Source organism: Rhinatrema bivittatum, chromosome 2 (assembly GCF_901001135.1).
Source record: "Rhinatrema bivittatum chromosome 2, aRhiBiv1.1, whole genome shotgun sequence".
Classification (NCBI taxonomy): Eukaryota; Metazoa; Chordata; class Amphibia; order Gymnophiona; family Rhinatrematidae; genus Rhinatrema; species Rhinatrema bivittatum.
Genome location: NC_042616.1, coordinates 453,620,601 through 453,635,204, shown reverse-complemented (window position 1 = coordinate 453,635,204; position 14,604 = coordinate 453,620,601).

Below are 14,604 nucleotides of genomic sequence, written 5' to 3'. Positions count from 1 at the left end.
TCAGGACCAAGGAACATCTGGAACATCAGGACATCTGGAACAAGGACAAGGCAAGAAGGAGCTCACATGAGGAATGAGACCAGGAACATCAAAAACATGGAATGAAGAGCCATCTAGACAAATGAAGACCACAGAGGACCTTGACCAGCAAAGAAGAACATGGACGACCATGGGATCTGACATGAAGACCCCGAGGAACAGGAACTGAGCCCTTTTATAAGGCTGAAGTAGGAAATGGACTGAGGCTGGCTTTCGGTGGGGCGGCGGGTTTTTCCCACTGCTGGCCCTTTAAATAAATTGAAGAGGTGCGTGCCGGCACCTAGGAAGGGCCAGGAGTGGAAGCAGGACCGAGGACAGTGGCGTCCCTGCTGCATGGCAGAGAGAGGTCCTGGCAGCGGCGCACAGGTCGCACAGGTGGAGGCGGCGCCGGCGGCGGCTTCCGGCTGCCAGAGGAAGTCCCGGCGGCGGCTTCCCCTGCCGTAGGTGGAGTCAGCAGCGGCAGTACTTAGGCCGCGAAGGGAAAAAATGTCGGCGGCTCCCTGCTGCAAAGGTGAGAGCATCCCGGGGTGGCACTAGGCCGCGAAGAACAAGGCAGTGGCAGCGGCAGCTCCTGCCGCTAGAGGTGGAGTCTGCAGCAGTGGCCTCCTGCCACGATGGAAGGATGCCAGCGGCACCAGGCTGCAAAAAGATGCACCAGCGGCGGCTCTTCTTGCTGCGGAAGGCAGTGGTGGCAGCGCCAGGACCAGGGCACAAGCAGAGCGTCCCAGCAGTGGTGATGGTGGTAAGGTGGAAAGCCTGCTCGCGGGATGGGGTCCGTGAGCAGGGATGCAACAGCACCCCCTCCTCAAAGCCCCCTCTTCAGCCTTCTTCTCTACGGCTGAAGACATGAAGGCATATCTTCTATACCAGCTGGGGAACTTGGGGGTCCAATCACAAGATCTTCAAAGCTTGGAAGGAACTGAAGCAATGAAGTGAAGCAACATACTGAAGACAACGTAGACACAATGAACTCAGGAAAAGACATGCCACAGGTTGAATTGGAGGCACAGAGGTAGTAATAGCATCTTAAGGGATGGTCCAGTTCAGGATTTTATTAAATCAAGATGTGAGTGAGGAACACCTCCACAGCATCTTCTTCTTGAGAGCAATAGCCAGGCATCACTGTTGAAATCTTGGATGCAAGATGGTGTATCAGAAGAATGCAAACTTGCAGATACCACTTGTTAGATGAACATTGGTACGAGGAGTGCCAGGTCGAGCTAGACAGTCCAACAAACATTGTTCAAAAGATGGAAAGCTGGTCTTGGGATAAATTCTATACATTTGATGAGAGATGGCACATGGAGTTGCGGTTGACAGATGAAATGAAGAGATGCACAGGGTTACTGAACCCAAACTCTTGTAAAGCCAGATGGATGAGAGAAGTTCCTTTAATAAGGTTGAGAAGAAAGTTACATCTCAGTTATAATCCACGTTAACCTAAGCTCCCATGTGATAGACGTAGATGTTCAACTTTACACAGGAAGCTTTTTCCTAGAAAGGGATCTCCAGAATAGTGGCAGAAGCAATCCCTTGGTCTCAGATCAGATAAGTTGCTTCAAGGCAGGTGGTAAAGCTCCAGAAGGCAAGGTTTGGAGAGAATAAAGGATTCCAGCCATGTTTAAAGAAACGCTCTTCGACCATCGGGATGGTTGGTAAGTGTAGTCAATGGCAGCAATCCTTGCAGCAGCAACTTTTACTGGTGGAAAACAATTTGAAAAACTGACAAGTTTTGGTCATCTTTGAAGAGCAGTCCTTAGATGGAACAAGGGGCCCCTCCTGATGGAAACAGAGCAGAAGAAAAGTGCGGGCTTTCCAGACAAGCCTGAAGATGGCAATCACGGACCTTTTTCTGGCAGCGGAGACAACATCAGATGGGCGGATAAACAACAAGTCGGATTTCCCAATCCGGACTTTAGCAGCTCAGAAGCTGTGCAAAGGATACCAGAAGGATGATGGTTTACAAGCTGTGGATTCGAGACAACTTGCCATGGTGAAATTAAGGCGAAGAGACCCAACAAGGTGATATCTCAGGATCTTTGGGGTGGAATTAGAAGCTGGACTACCCACTTGCGCAGAGCAGCGTCGGGATGGTAGCTGTAATTAGTCCCATGACAAGCACCAAGCTGAGAGAAGCATGGGATGAATTGGAACTGGTGGAATGAAGCCAGGCCTAGGGTGCAGGTACCTCCTGCAGGTCAGTCAAACCTAAGGACCTGGAGTTGCTGTAATCTGATTCAAGTAGGCATACACTACCTGTAGCTTGATGATGCTGTACAATGTTCTCTCAACCTAGCTTGATGGACTCTCAACCTGGGTAACATCAAGCTAGGTTGAGAGAACATTGTACAAATCTCATCTTTGGGTGAGTTTCCTCACTCCGAAGGACATCAAATCTTCACAAGAGTGTACTGTTCTGTTCGTACGTCTCACTCTGCATGTCAAAGTCGCCCCTAACTCCTACACTACTACTTAAATCTCACCTCGAGTTACTAGGTGGGTCTTTTATAAAGGTATAAATACTAATTCTATGCTATTGTTCGCAGCGCTCTGTTTGCAGCGAAGATGAAGGCCCGGCACGCCATTCACAGCGAAAAGGGAAGGCCTCCGTGTGCCGTGAACAGACTGTGCTCCGCTCAAGGCAAAAATGGAAGGCCCCCATGTGCCGCGAACGGGCCTTCATCTTTGCCGTGAACGGAGCGCGTCCCGCAGCATACCGGTGAGAGAGAATGTGTGTCGGGGAGGGGAGGGGAGGGTGAGAGAGAGCAGGAGGGTGTGAGAGAGAGCATGAGGGGGATGCCGATGAGAGAGAATGTGTGTGTGAAAGAGGGCAGGGTGACAGAGAGCATGGTTGGTAAGAGGGGGGTGGGGAGGGTGAGAACAGGAAAGTGTGAGAGAGAACATGGGAGGTAAGAGAGGGTGAGTGGGGGGGATGCTTGAATGTGGGTTTCAGAGAGAGGGAGCCTATATGAAGGGAGTGGGATGCCGGTGAGAGAGAATGTGTGTGTGAGAGAGGGCAGGGTGACAGAGAGCATGGTTGTTAAGAGGGGGAATGGGGAGAGTGAGAGCAGAAGGGTGTGAGAGAGAGCATGGGAGGTAAGAGAGGGAGGGTGGGGGGGATGCTTGAGTGTGGGTTTCAAAGAGAGGGAGCCTATATGAGGGGAGGGGGATGCCAGTGAGAGAGAATGTGTGTAAGAGAGAGGAGGGGAGTATGGAGGGTGAGAGACAGCTTGGTTGGTAAGAGGGGGAGTGGGGGGGATGCTTGAGTGTGGGTTTCAGAGAGGGAGCCTATATGAGGGGAGGGATGTTGGGGAGGGGAGGGTGACAGAGAGCATGAGGTGGAAGAGAGAGCAAAGGAGGTAAGAGAGGGTGGGTGGGGGGGGGGGATGCTTGAGTGTGGGTTGCAGAGAGAGGGAGCCTATATGAGGAGATTGTGAAGGAGTGTGTATGTGTGTGAGAGATTGGGAGCTCGTGTGTATGAAAAAGGGATCGTGTGTATATGAGAGTGCTAGCCTGTGTGAAGGGATTGTGTATGTGTGAGACAGAGCCTGTGAGGGGCTCCGTGAGAGAGAGACATAGGTAGCCTGTATGAGGATGTATGTGTGAGAGAGAAAGGGAGCTTGTGAGGGTGTGTATGCAAGAGAGAGGGCCCTGTATGAGGGGATGTGTGTGTGTGTGTGTGTGCAAGGGAGCCTGTATGAAGGTGTGTGTATGTGGAAGGGACACTCTTACAATGAATTTCTAGGGAAATTCTGCTCAAAATATTTAAAAATCTGCAATTTTAAGTAATAACTTTTTTCTGTAATAATTTAAAAATGTAATTACTTAAAGACTGTCATATAAATTGTGTTATTTTGACCAATATAAAGTTCGCAGAATTTTCGGTTTTTGTGTGCAGAATTTTAAATTTTTTTGCGTAGAATTCCCCCAGGAGTAAAATACCTACATATTATAAAGGCCTTATAGCTAGTCTCTCTCTCTCTCTCTCTCTCACACAACTTAAAATGCTATTTGTGAAAAGATTGTAAAGTGTGATTATATCACACAGTTTAATGCCAATGAAAAAGGTGTAGTTAAAACTATGCAATATTGGCTCTGCAAACTGTGAAGCCAGCCCACTTGGACAGAAATTCCACTCCTCCCCCTTTTCCAAATTAGCATCGCACCATGCATTATGGTGCTTCTCGTATGCATCAAGTTGGGGGATTCAGGGTTTAAGCCCTCTATTTTTGCCGATGAAATAATGTTTGCTATATCTTCCCCTCAATTAACGCTCCCATTTTTTGTTAAAGGAGTTCGGGGAGTTTGGTAGGGCTTTGGGGTTTAAAGTTAATTTGAATAAATCCAAACTTTTTAAATACTCCAGTTCCTTTAGGTAGGATTTTGAAGGAGAAATTGCCCTTGAGATGGGTCAGTAGCTCCTTGAGATATCTGGGGGTAAATATCAGTGCTATAATACTTTGTTTCAATTGAAGAACATCCCTTTGGTGGGTAAAATAAAATCTACCAGGGTAGATGGCAGTAGTATCCACTACCATGGTTGTGACAGTTATGATGTCTTTTTCCAAATACTCCCAATTGAAGTCCCAGACAGCTTTCTTAATAGGCTTAAATATAAATCACTTTTTTTTTATTTGGAAGCACAAATCTCCAAGGGTAGAACAATCTGTACTGTATCAACTTAAATTGATGGGAGGCCTTGCTGTTCCTAATTTTAGGCATTAGTACTTAGCAGATCAGCTGCTGCCTGTTTTGCATTGGTTTTGTTTGAGGCCTAAACAGTGGGTGGATTTGGGACAAGCTGTTGTGATTCCTGCCCACAGAGTTTTCCCCCACGAGCAGGCCTCTTACCTTCCTGCACTGCCTTCTCCTACGCGGCTGCCGCCGACCTCCACGGCATGCAGCCTCCCTTTGAGGCCTTGCCCGCGCGGCCGAGTGCCGCTGACATTCCCTTCGCGGCCCTGCTCGTGCCGCCCACGTTCCTCCCAAGGAGCCAGGAGGCTGCTGCTGCTGCTGCGCCATCACAGCCCGGACTGCCATCCTTGGGGCCATCACTCGCAGCAGGGAGCCGCAAGTCAGCTGCTCTTCAGTGGCAGGACTGCCGTGGACTTGTTTATCTTCAGCAGCATGGAGCCGCCACTGCTGGGGCCTGTCCTGCGGCTGCCCTTGAACGATCCTTCACGGCATAGACACCACCGACAGTCTCTTCTTGCTTCAGCCTGCCTCTAGGTCCGTGGCCGCACCTCTTCACAGCATTTAAAGGGCCCGCGGCCAGATATGCCCCGGGTCCCACCTGATGACGTCTTCCTGGACGTCTTTCTGGTAGCCCTATTAAAGGTCTTCTCCAGCACTCCTGCCTTGCCTTGCATATGAGTTCTTTGTCCCTGGAGGTTTGTCTTCCAGCGCTCTGTCAGGTCTTCGTTCTTCGTTGGAGCTCCAGGTCCTGTCTTGATTCCTGAGTCTTCGTGGCTTCCTGATGTTCCACTTCCTGATGTTCTGAGGTTCCGCTCCTCCTTCGCTTGTTCCGGGTCCTGAGTTTCGAGTCCTTGTCTGAGTGTCTCAAGCGCTCAGAGTTCCTTCAAGTCTCTTGTCCTTCCAGCTCCTCGAGTCCTCCAGATGACATCCTGTTGGGTAAATCCGTCTCGTCGGTTCCTGTTCTCGTCATTGGAGTCTTGCTGTGGCTGGGTTCCCTTCCTGTGCTTGTCCCGCTCTCCGCATGATCTGTGACCAGCCTTCTCGGGTTGTGTAGGGCACGCAGTGGGACAGGGTGGTCCATGACCAGCCCATTGGGTCTGCCCTGTTGTGGGCTGTGTAGGGCGCCCTGAGAGACAGTGCCAATGTCTGAACCTTCCAAGTTCCTCATCCACATCCTCTGTCCGGCCTGCTGCTTCTTGCCGTTACCCAGCAGCAGGTCCGAAAGGGCTGGGAATGGTTGGAGGACCATTCAATAACCAACATTGCATTGTTGGCCTTCCAGAAGCATGCAGGTCCAGTAGAGGGTCAGACCTTCAGTCTTCACCCATGCTTGGATATGCCTTGCCTACCTCTGTGCTGCTCTGGAGTCTTCTGGGGTCATGCCGAGGCCTAAGGGCACACAAGCTCCTTAAGATGGGATCGCTCTCCTAGTGTTCCCTAACACAAGCAGCTATGGGAAGGATTCCACTCAAGCATTTTCTGCGTCTCCCTAAGCAGCTTAGAAACTCAAAGCCCTCTTTTTCTGCATTGACCTTTAAAATATTGGATAGATGCAAACCCCCCCCCCCCCCAAACCAAACAAAAAACGGCTTGTGGGCGATTGCGAACATGTTTTTTCTTCCCCTGTTCTATTTAATAGAGATTTTTTACCAGGTGTGGCGGGGGTGCTTTTGTAGATTGGGATGAGAAGGGGCTTGGTTACTTGTGATTGGTTTGGGGGAGCCAGGGTACGCTTGCTTTGAAACCCTCAAGGAGAAATTTGGGTTGCGAGAAAAGGATAATATTATTTGCAACAAAAATACTTTCTTATGGGAGGGACTGGTAAAAGTTGATCTTCCTAATAATTAATCAGTTTTGAGAATGTATGTGTCAGACCTCATAGAAGTACTAAGGTCTTATGACAAAACGGTGTTTGCTGTTAAACTCAGTGCCTACACAATCTAAATATATACAAGCATGGGAGCAGGATCTGGGGTTGGTTTGGGATGAGAAACAGTGGGAATAGTGTTTTCTTAGAATTGCCGAAACCTCAGTTTCTGCCCATTTAGTTGAGAATGGATGTAAACTTTTATACAGATAGCATCTCCCTCCCTCTAAATTATAGAAAATACATCCCTTGCAGGCCGATACAGTACAGTGTGCTCCAGCAAATGCATGTTGATGGCCCTATTAGGTATTCCCGCGCGATTCAGAAAGGAAAATGTGCAGCCAAGCCGCACATTTTACTTTCAGAAATTAGTGCCTACCCAAAGGTAGGTGCTAATTTCTCCAGGCACCGGGAAAGTGCACAGAAAAGCAGTAAAAACTGCTTTTCTGTGCACCATCCGACTTAATATCATGGCGATATTAAGTCAGAGGTCCCAAAAGTTACAAAAAGATTAAAAAAAAAAAAAAATTGGAAGTCAGCCCGCGGCTCGCGGGTTGAAAACCGGACGCTCAATTTTGCCGGCATCCGGTTTCCGAACCTGTGGCTGTCAGCGGGCTCGAGAACCAACGCCGGCAAAATTGAGCGTCGGCTGTCAAACCCGCTGACAGCCGCCGCTCCTGTCCGAAAAGAGGCATTAGGGACGCGCTAGTGTCCCTTGCGCCTCTTTTTACTGCCGGGCTTAATTTGAATACTGAATCGCGCACACAGGAGAGTGGCCTGTGCGTGTGCTGGGAGGGCGGGCGTTTGCCCGCTCTCCCGTGGACTTTACTGTATCGGCCTGTATTGGTTAGTAATTGCTGGTGAGGATGTTCCAGAAAAGGCACCTTCTATCACATTTGGTGAGAGTGTCCTGCTGTTCAGGAATATTGGGTTAAAGTGATTTTGCTGAGTGTTTAAAACTGGCCAGGGATTTCTTTATTGCATATAGGGCCTTGTTCTCCCTTCCTTCTCTCTCTCTCCTCCTTTCTCCATCTCATTCTGTCTCCATTCTCCAATGTCACTTCTTTCCATCTATCTCATCTCTTCTATCTATCACCATCTCTTCACCTCCTCCTCCTTTTGTTCATCTCATCTTTTATTGCTTTACACTCCTCCATTCCATCTCCCTCTCCCTCCAACTCTCTGGTCTTACCCTGCCATTTCTTCCTCTTATTTATTCATTCTGTCTTTCCCATCTCTTTGATCCCCCTATTGTCCTCCCTTTCCCACTCTTACCAGGTGATGCAACAAAGGCAAATAGCAGTAAAACTAAAGGTCATGCTGCCATACTACAGGAGGGCTGAGCTCTGATCTCCTTTTCCACAGGCCTGGAGGGGCATGAGCAGGATTGAGGGAAGAGGGAGGGGACATAGCTGTCACTATAGTGCAATCCCTGCTGGCTGGCCAGCGGTGCTGAGGGAGCACCTCAGAATAGGCTCCCCTCCCCCTTACTGTCCTCAAGCTGGCAAGAGTCACCTGGGCTGCCTGTCTGGGGCAGGGTGAGGGTAGCAGAGACCATGAAGAGTTTAACAGGTTAAAGACTAAAACAAAAAGCAAACAAAACAACGGCTATGATGAAAACATTCAGCTGGCCTTCCTCATTCCATCATCCTGCTGGCTAGAAAGAATTTAAAAAAGGCTGCCTTCTGTGACGGCTGCGATGTGCTTTGAATCTTTCAAGCATTTGTGCTGTGCTTAGTCCTTTCCTGGAGAGCAATATACAGACAGGCAGCAGGAGCTGGGATGAAGTCCAGCGCACGCCTACATGTGCCACTCCCAGCTAGCTCTACAGCTGATGCTCATAGACATTTTGGAATGTATGCTTCTATTTAAAATTTGAATATAGATTGATGGCACTAGTCAGACACAGCGCACTCACATATTCTGAAAGCTTCATTCATTCACAAAACATGCTACCAGTGCACTCTACTGGACCACCAAACACAGCTCTGCCAACGCATCTCAGTCCTGCCCTGCAGCACCTTCTGCTATTCTATTACTGGGACCACCAGACACAGCTATTTCATGTTACCATTCTTAATGGCAGTGGCTATTCTCTAAGTGAACTTAATAGCAGGTAATGGACTTCTCCTCCAAGAACTTATCCAATCCTTTTTTAAACACAGCTATACTAACTGCACTAACCACATCCTCTGGCAACAAATTCCAGAGTTTAATTGTGCGTTCAGTAAAAAAGAACTTTCTCCGATTAGTTTTAAATGTACCCCATGTTAACTTCATGGAGTGCCCCCTAGTCTTTCTACTATCTGAAAGAGTAAATAACCGATTCACATCTACCCGTTCTAGACCTCTCATGATTTTAAACATCTCTATCATTTCCCCCCTCAGCTGTCTCTTCTCCAAGCTGAAAAGTCCTAACCTCTTTAGTCTTTCCTCATAGGGGAGCTGTTCCATCCCCTTTATCATTTTGGTAGCCTTTCTCTGTACCTTCTCCATCACAATTATATCTTTTTTGAGATGCGGGGACCAGAATTGTACACAGTATTCAAGGTGCAGTCTCACCATGGAGCGATACAGAGGCATTATGACATTTTCCATTTTATTCACCATTCCCTTTCTAATATTTCCCAACATTCTGTTTGCTTTTTTGACTGCTGCAGCACACTGAACCGACGATTTCAATGACACCTCGATCTCTTTCTTGGGTTGTAGCACCTAGTATGGAACCCAACATTGTGTAATTAGAGCATGGGTTATTTTTCCCTATATGCATCACCTTGCACTTATCCACATTAAATTTCATCTGCCATTTGGATGCCCAATTTTCCAGTCTCACAAGGTCTTCCTGCAATTTATCATAATCTGCTTGTGATTTAACTACTCTGAACAATTTGTATCATCTGCAAATTTGATTATCTCACTCGTCGTATTTCTTTCCAGATCATTTATAAATATATTGAAAAGTAAGGGTCCCAATACAGATCACTGAGGCACTCCACTGTCCACTCCCTTCCACTGAGAAAATTGTCCATTTAATCCTACTCTCTGTTTCCTGTCTTTTAGCCAGTTTGCAATCCACGAAAGGACATCGCCACCTATCCCATGACTTTTTACTTTTCCTAGAAGCCTCTCATGAGGAACTTTGTCAAACGCCTTTTGAAAATCCAAGTATACTACATCTACCAGTTCACCTTTATCCACATGTTTATTAACTCCTTCAAAAAAGTGAAGTAGATTTGTGAGGCAAGACTTGCCCTGGGTAAAGCCATGCTGACTTTGTTCCATTAAACCATGTCTTTCTATATGTTCTGTGATTTTGATGTTTAGAACACTTTCCACTATTTTTCTTGGCATTGAAGTCAGGCTAACCAGTCTGTAATTTCCCGGATCGCCCCTAGAGCCCTTTTTAAATATTGGGGTTACATTTGCTATCCTCCAGTCTTCAGGTAAATGGATGATTTTAATGATAGGTTACAAATGTTTACTAATAGGTCTGAAATTTCATTTTTTTAGTTCCTTCAGAACTCTGGGGTGTATACCATCCGGTCCAGGTGATTTACTACTCTTCAGTTTGACAATCAGGCCTACCACATCTTCTAGGTTCACCGTGATTTGATTCAGTCCATCTGAATCATTACCCATGAAAACCTTCTCCATTACGGGTACCTCCCCAACATCCTCTTCAATAAACACCAAAGCAAAGAAATCATTTAATCTTTCCGCGATGGCCTTATCTTCTCTAAGTGTCCCTTTAACCCCTCGATCATCTAACGGTCCAACTGACTCTCTCACAGGCTTTCTGCTTCGGATATATTTTAAAAAGTTTTTACTGTGAGTTTTTGCCTCTACAGCCAACTTCTTTTCAAATTCTCTCTTAGCCTGTCTTATCAATGTCTTACATTTAACTTGCCAACGTTTATGCTTTATCCTATTTTCTTCTGTTGGATCCTTCTTCCAATTTTTGAATGAAGATCTTTTGGCTAAAATAGCTTCTTTCACCTCCCCTTTTAACCATGCCTGTAATCGTTTTGCCTTCTTTCCACCTTTCTTAATGTGTGGAATACATCTGGACTGTGCTTCTAGAATGGAATTTTTTAACAATGACCATCCCTCTTGGAAAGTTTTTACTTTTGTAGCTGCTCCTTTCAGTTTTTTTCTAACAATTTTTCTCATTTTATCAAAGTTTCCTTTTGAAAGTTTAGCACGAGAGCCTTGGATTTGCACACTGTTCCTCTTCCAGTCATTAAATCAAATTTGATCATATTATGATCACTATTGCCAAGCGGCCCCACCACTGTTACCTCTCTCACCAAGTCCTGTGCTCCACTGAGAATTAGATCTAAAATTGCTCCCTCTCTCCTTGGTTCCTGAACCATTTGTTCCATAAAGCTATCATTTATTCCATCCAGGAACGTTATCTCTCTAGCGTGTCCCGATGATACATTTACCCAATCAGTATTGGGGTAATTGAAGTCTCCCATTATTACCTCACTACCAATTTGGTTAACTTCCCTAATTTCTCTTAGCATTTCACTGTCCGTCTCACCATCTTGACCAGGTGGACGGTAGTATACCCCTATCACTATAGTCTTCCCCGACACACAAGGGATTTCTACCCATAAAGATTCAATTTTGTATTTAGTCTCATGCAGGATGTTTATCCTGTTGGACTCTATGCCATCCCGGACATAAAGCGCCACACCTCCTCCCGGGTGCTCCTCTCTGTCATTGCGATATAATTTGTACCCCGGTATAGCACTGTCCCATTGGTTATCCTCTTTCCACCATGTCTCTGAGATGCCAATTAAGTCTATGTCATCATTCACTGCTATACATTCTAATTCTCCCATCTTACTTCTTAGACTTGTGGCATTAGCATACAAACATTTCAAAGTTTGTTTTTTGTTTGTATTTTTATTCTGCTTTTTAATTGATAGGGATAAGTTAGAATTTTTTAGCTCAGGTGAGTTTTTAGTTACAGGCACTTGGACTATTTTTCTAATTATTGGAACCTCACTGTCGGGATGCCCTAAATCTAATGCATCATTAGTATCCTTTGAAGATACCTCGCTCCGAACCATGCACTGCTGAGCGACTGTCGGCTTTCCCCTTTGTTCTAGTTTAAAAGCTGCTCTATCTCCTTTTTAAAGGTTAGCGCCAGCAGTCTGGTTCCACCCTGGTTAAGGTGGAGCTCATCCCTTCGGAAGAGACTCCCCCTTCCCCAAAAGGTTCCCCAGTTCCTAACAAAACTGAATCCCTCTTCCTTGCACCATTGTCTCATCCACGCATTGAGACTCCGGAGCTCTGCCTACCTCTGGTGACCTGCGTGTGGAACAGGGAGCATTTCAGAGAATGCTACCCTGGAGGTTCTGGATTTAAGCTTTCTACCTAAGAGCCTAAATTTGGCTTCCAGAACCTCCCTCCCACATTTTCCTATGTCGTTGGTGCCCACATGTACCACGACAGCCGGCTCCTCCTATCTAGGTGACGCGTGAGGTCTGCCACCTTCGCACCAGGTAGGCATGTTACCAGGCGATCCTCATGCCCACCAGCCACCTAGCTATCTACATTCCTAATAATCAAATCACCAACTATGACGGCCGACCTAACCCTTCCCTCCTGGGCAGTAGGCCTTGGGGAGATATCCTCAGTGCGAAAGGACAATGCATCACCTGGAGAGCAGGTCCTTGCTACTGGATCCTTTCCTGCTGCACTGACTAACTTCAGTTAGTCAGCCAGAGTGACTCACTGCTCTCTTGATTAACAAATGTTGGTCTATTCAAACCCAATCACACTACCTCAACACCTTTCCAAGGTGAGTAACTGAACTGAACTGTTCAACTTTTTTACTTAGGTATACACTGCTCTTGGTTTATTTCTAACTTCTGGCTACTTTTTGTGGTTTGTTTGTTTTTTGTGGTTTTTTTCCCAATACACTCAGTTTGCATTAAATACAAACACTCAGTTCTGCAGAACACTCATTTCTGCAGATTTTTAAAAATAAACACACTACCTACTGCTTACTAGCTACCTTATTGACTGACTATTTAAAAATACAAACAGTCTAACTTGTTTATTCACTGCCTTTCTGACTATTAAAGGCACAAACACACTAAATAATATTACCAAATAGTTAATTTTGCCCTAATACATTTAAAAAAGACAATGTCCCAAGCAAAAACTTACTGATTCCTTTCAGCCACCAACAAGGTGATCCTCTCCTCTCAGTGTTCCCAATGCACCTCAATCCTGCCTTGCAGCACCTTCTGATATTCTATTACTGGGACCACCAAACACAGCTCTGCCAATGTACCTCAATCCTGCCTTGCAGCACCCCCTGTTATTCCAGTTCTGCAGAACTTTCCAAACTGTGTGTCGCGACATGTTAGTGTGTTGCCTGCAGTGTGCAGGTGTGTCACGTGCCACGCCATCAACTCAGATGTGAGTTTGGGCTTTTTTTTCTAGCAATTCGCTTTTTTTTTTTTTTTCAGTTCGTGGGTTACTTATTATTGGGTGATTTTTGCTGTCAATCGCGTTTTTTGGGGGCTTGATGGGAGGGACTTGATCCCAGCTGTCCCTGTCATTGGCTGCTGCTACTAATAAGGCCTGGCCACAAGGAGTACTGACTGCAAGCAACAGTGTCTGGTGATCATGAAAGGTGTTATGCACCACGGCAGGCTTGAACCCTGAAGGGAGTGAAGCACTTAACTGGCAACAATCAAAAAGAAGAGGTACATGAGTGTGGGGGCGGGAGAGAGATGAGTGTGTGGGGGACAGACATGTGCTTGGGCTTGTTTTTTTTTTTTGGAAAATAGCACTTGTTTTTTCATGAAAAACTGGCAACAATCAAAAAGAAGAGGTACATGAGTGTGGGGGCCAGACATGTGATGGGGGGAGAGAGATGAGTATGTGGGGGACAGACATGTGCTTGGGCTTGTTTTTTTGGAAAATAGCGCTTGGAATATTATATATTTTTAATATAAATGAAAGGTTTTCATAAGAAATGTTGTGTCGTGAAACATTTTATTTATGTATATATTTAAGGAAACATACATAAATTGTCAAAATACGTTTCGTTCGTTTAACCTTTAACCTCTGGTTTGCTAGAAGACTGAATTACTGTGTCGTGAAATTATGTTTGTCTAAAAAGTGTCATATTTAATACCAATAGAGTATAGCTGATACCATGTCGTCTTGTATGTAATAAAGCAGAGAAAACCTCATAAATAAATGGCGGGCTTTGCTTCATTAGCCTCAATTGCCAATTGTTTAATTGTGCAGTCACCGGCAGTACTCGGACCGTCACAAAGTTTTTAATCATCGGTTTCTTTGCATAAAAAACTTTGTGACGGTCCGAGTACTGCCGGTGACTGCACAATTAAACAATTGGCAATTGAGGCTAATGAAGCAAAGCCCGCCATTTATTTATGAGGTTTTCTCTGCTTTATTACATACAAGACTACATGGTATCAGCTATACTCTATTGGTATTAAATATGATGTTTTTTTGAATTCAATATATTGTGATACATCATATATATATACAGTTGTGCTTATTGTCTAAAAAGTGTGTAACCAACATGACAAGTTTGGAAAGCTCTGCAGTACTGGGATCACCGCACACAGCTCTGCTAATATACCTCACTCCCAATCTGCAGTATTTTCTCATAAGCCTGAATTTTGGAAATCTCTTAAAAGCAACATTTGTGGGAGAATGAGATAACAGAGGAATGTCTTACCAAGTCTCATTCAACATAAAGAGACATATTAGAATTTTTAGGAGGAAGATTTTTGCAATGTAGTACATCAAGTCAAGCAAGAGATATTTCTTTTAAAGAGTTTTGGGAGTGATATTTTTAACATCATGCATAGATTAGCTGGCAAACAAGCACATAAATGATCCCAGTTTTCAAAGCAGATTTAGGCGCACAATTTCACTTTGAGAATTAGCCCTCTGAATGTACTCACACACAGACTTACACCTGTTATTTAGTGCACAGAGAG